The sequence below is a fragment of the Tupaia chinensis genome, unplaced genomic scaffold, assembly GCF_000334495.1.
Source record: "Tupaia chinensis unplaced genomic scaffold, TupChi_1.0 Scaffold000005_2, whole genome shotgun sequence".
In the NCBI taxonomy this organism is placed as follows: domain Eukaryota; kingdom Metazoa; phylum Chordata; class Mammalia; order Scandentia; family Tupaiidae; genus Tupaia; species Tupaia belangeri.
The window spans coordinates 2,476,660-2,481,381 of NW_006159434.1; the positions used below are offsets into that span (position 1 = coordinate 2,476,660).

General features: G+C 34.7%; 1 non-coding gene across 1 annotated transcript; it reads left to right on the forward strand.

Moving 5' to 3' along the window:
• The first annotated feature begins 273 nt into the window (after positions 1–273).
• LOC114009479 (small nucleolar RNA SNORA57) lies at positions 274–416 on the forward strand. The gene has a single exon (XR_003550888.1). It is a non-coding gene; the product is annotated as a small nucleolar RNA SNORA57 (small nucleolar RNA).
• Positions 417–4,722: the final 4,306 nt, after the last annotated feature.

Consider the following 4,722-nt stretch of genomic DNA (forward strand, 5'->3'; position numbering starts at 1 on the left):
TTAACATCATTATCTATTACATATTATAGTAGATGTTATATAATGTTTTTAATTATATGTAGGTAATATAAAATAAAGAAAAAAGTAATTTTGGTAAAAAATTTGAAATATCAAATTTACCATCTTAATCATTTTAAGTATGCCATTTAATAATGTTAAACATATTCACATTGCTGTGCAACAGATCTCTAGAAATTTTTCATCCTGAAAAACAAAGTTTGATAACTACTTTGCACCTCCTGATTATTTTCCACTATGAAAAGGCAACGTTGTGCTCCTTTCTCTGGCAGGGAATGGACATGCCATCTGGCTTCCTGTTACGTATGGAGGCAGAGAGAAGTGGGCCCTGGCTCCCATATCTTCAGTGCCAGTGGCTTCTCGTCATTAAATTTATAGGTTTTAAATATAAGATATTATTCAATCCAATGTCCCTTAACACAAAATCATCTGAGTTTATAAAATGTCATCAATTAAACCAAGAAACCTTTTATCCAATTAGTGAGTGGGCTAAATCTAAGGTACTACTCTTTTTGGGGGGTGAGTCTTTCACTAGACTTACAGCCAAAAGACAAATCAAAATAGTCTCACGGCTCTATTTGTAGGCATTAAATTATCTCGGTACTACATGTAAGAGCAGATAGAGCCTCATAGCTCAGCCTATATTTCAAACAACCTATGGGTATAATTTTCCCCTTCTTTATTTAGTTTGGTGGTAGTCTATATTTTATCCATCTAATCTGTTTGCTGCATGTTTGAGAAGCAGTTTATCAAATAAACTCCCACTGCCTTTGCTTCACCTGCTTAATTCCTTTATTCAAACACGTGTTAATTATTTATTTTTGTTCTAAGTTGAAATATCCTGAGACTGGTTGGTATTTCTCTTTTGTTAGCCTCTTATTGCCCTCTTGGCACAGTATTTTGTACAATCAATCATTTTCTTTTAAAAAGTTTGTTTATTTGTTTATATTTGCTAGAGGATGTATGTGCTTGTCAGATAGATAGACGCAGAGGGAGAGAAGAAAGGGGACAACCTCCCCGCCTCATGGATTGCGATCATGCTGCAATTCCTTCCCCTCCATCTCTCACTTTGGGATTTGTGGCACTCACATATGCACGCACATGTGCCTGGTATGTTTTTCAGGTCTGAGATTAGAACTACACAGTTAGCCATGTGGGATTCAGCCTCCTTAACCACCATGCCACTGTCTGGCCCAATGTTTATTTTAATTTGCCAGAGAGCATGTGTGGTGGCCAGAAAGAGACAGTGAAAGGAAGAGGGAGAAATCACCTGTCAATGGGACATAGTCACATGACAATCCATTCTTTTCCATTTCTCCATCTTAACTGTATTTTTGTCATGCATGCACCCATGCCCAGTGTATTTTTCAAGGCACTGGGCGTGGGATTTGAACCATGCAGTAGGCTATCTGGGATCTGGCTCCCTTCACCACTATGCTATGGTGCCACCCCAATCAGTCATTTTCAAAAGGCTTAAATACTTAATTTTGACACACTTTCACATCTACTGGTTTAATCACAAATGAGAGCTAGCATGTCCATCCCTAGCAGCTTTTGTGTGTGATGGCCTTCTTCATTCTGCTTACCTTTTAATCTTGAGATAAACTGCAAATAGAAAAAAAACTGACTTTAATGCACCTTTTAAATCTATTCTAGTAAAAAAGAAAAAAAAGCCCAACCGTCAGTCAGAAAAGTATGTTCTACCATGGCCATTCTTATCTTAATAATGGAAGAACTATGACAAGTGATTTTCTAGGCTGAAGAACCCCAACACTTCTAACCAGACAAAACAGTGCATGTTCCAGAATTCCGGAGGTTGGCATAGGATCCCTTGGGGAATTCTGTCAGTCATTTCTGATTATAGAAGACAGGCAAAAAAAAAAAAAAAAGCGTAATCATGTTAAAAAGTATGTGTCCTAGAAGGAAGTAGTTCATTTGATGCTAGGATTTGAGGTGCATGAAACAAGTACTAGTGATATTTGGAAACATGAAGGATTAGGAAAGATACTATAGAAAAAAATGAGACTTTACTGGGCAAAGAAAGAAATATATTTATGAAAAAAATTTAAAACTTGAGGTTAATAACAAGTATTAACTGTCAAGAGCAAAGGATTTTCAGTAGTCATAATGAGAAATAAATGTGTGGGTTAGTATATCAAGTGCCTTCAATGACAGACTAAAGAATATCAAGATGTCATAAGTTGTAAAATAAATGAGTAGATAAGAACAGCAGAGATGGTGGGATGAGAGGAATATTTTGTCCTCAAAAGAGCATAAAGATGTTTAATACTAATTTTTTCCTTCCCACTCAAACTAGTTCATAAACACCTAAAATCATTAATGATATTTTCCTTCCTAAATAGTACAAAAATGGCATAAGGTACAAGGTAATGGTTCTCTTTGAAGAAGAGTCTGTCTTTACTGTAAAAGGAGAGCAAAGATCAGACTCTTGTTTTTAAGACTTCCAAAGTGATTAAAGTAATTTCCACAAATCCCTATTCTTCATAGGATTATTTTAGATTTCAAAATAATGTGTACTTGAAGGGACTTTCTAATTTACTAAAACCATTTCCTTCTTTCTTTCTTTTTTGTTTTCATTTTATTTGTTTAATGCCAGAGGGCTGCGTGCTTGCTATAGAGAGATGGGCAAGGAGAGAAATCATTCCATAATGGAACATGGTCATGGTACAATCCTTTTCTTCTATTCATTTTTCCCATCAGAATTTTGGGAACACATACACATGATATGGTTGTCAAGCCACTGTGGCCAGGACTCAAACTGTGGTCAGTCATGTGGGAACCAGCTCCCTTAACCACTGTGCTATATTGCTGGCCCTAAGATCATTTTTTTTTTTTTTGCTTTGATTTTCAACAACTCTGTAGTTAAAAGCTGGCATTTTGTGTCCAGTGACCTGTGACCTAAGTCCTCATTCCAAATCATGTTTTTTAACAAGTCACTTATGCAGGTTTTCTAGCCTGTTTATGTCACCTGGAAAATTTATTTCATTCGAGATCTATGAAACCATCATTTTAGATGATTGAAAGCTCCATCTGGTGTCTATACATCTCGCTATCCCTGTCCAGGTTGATTCAGCTTATGTCTCTTTATTGCACCACTGAAATTAAAATTCTAATGGATAAAGCATATGATTAGAATACCTGTCTCTCACTTCCTTGAAGGCATTGTTTAAGAACAAATATAAGAGAAATGTAGGATTTTAGCTCTTCAGTAGGAAGTTTCTTCATAAATAAGAAAGATGCCTACAGAAACACACAACGAAATTTCATCTAGCAATTTTCTCTCTGAAATATTTGCTTTACACATATGAACATTTAAAAATAAGCATGGTGATAATTAACTGCATAAATAAGACTTTAATTCAGGAATTTCAACTATTTTTCAAAAAATCTAATTTGTATTAAAATATATATCTCCTCCTTCAATTTGTCTTCCTCTTTAGTCACACACATATATAGGTACATTCACACATATACGTGTGTATGTATATATTTATGTACCTTTTATAAATCTACATGATAGTCTAAAACTACATGTCAAGTTATTACAGAGAATTTAGTTTGCTGCTTTGTAATAGGCATTTTTTATACAATGTTCTCTTTCTTTAAAAAGTTCTTATTAGGCATGACTTGGATGTAAAGTAAAATCAGTTGAGCTAAATCTCTAAATTTAATATTGTTTTGACAAAAGTCTGTTAACTGACCCAGAACATTCTGATAATAAAACATCTTTTCTTTTGGATATGTCTTTTAAATATAGGGACAAAATGTGAGAACAATTTCCTTGAGGATTAATTCATTTCAGTTAGAACTAATTTAAAGTTTTAAAATATTGAGCTGCTATGTAATTCATTGATGACATTACAGACATAATATTTTTTGTCAGGGTACATGAAAGGATAAATACAATGTTAAACTTACAAAAAAAGGACATGGGTAAAATGTTACCTGTATTACTAGACAAATGTTATGTCCTTGGTCACAAGTTATTTGCATTTTACACATTGTAGATGTAGAATTTGTAATCAGTTACTATCCCTTACTTTTCTTTTATAGGAAAGTCTTGGTAATTATGCTTTTCTAGCTATGGAGCTTTGATCTAATCCTGTAACATATGACAAGAAAACTACTCTTTAGTTTAAGATGAGAATGGAAGGAAACTATTGTAGAAAAAGGGGAGAGGAATAAGTCGATGTTTCTTTCCCAAGCTTCAAATGTATTGCGTGAGCAAAAGTTTCTCCATTTTTTTCCCCAAGATTTTTTTTTTTTAATTTGGGAAAAATAAGCAGTATGTGAATTTTCAAACAATATAGAATATATTCTGCAATGTGACAGGAATGGCTTTTCATTTCACCATGACCCTCTGTGGCATACTAGCCATCTTGACAGATTAACTATATGACCTTTGCAAAACACTATAAATAAGCACTCCACTCACTAAAGATATTTGTTCCAACAGCCTTGAGCTTTCACACATTCCCTACTCATCTTGCCTAAGACATTGGTGATTGCCACTAGACTGGATTAAATTTTCCAATTAAAAGACACAGATAGGGGCCAGCAGGCAGTGTGGCACTAGTCGGCCACATGACTACTGCTATTTGAGTCCCAGACTTGGTGGCTTGAGAATCATGCCAGACACATGTGCTTGCATGCCTAAAATCCTAGAAGAGGGAAGAGAAGGGA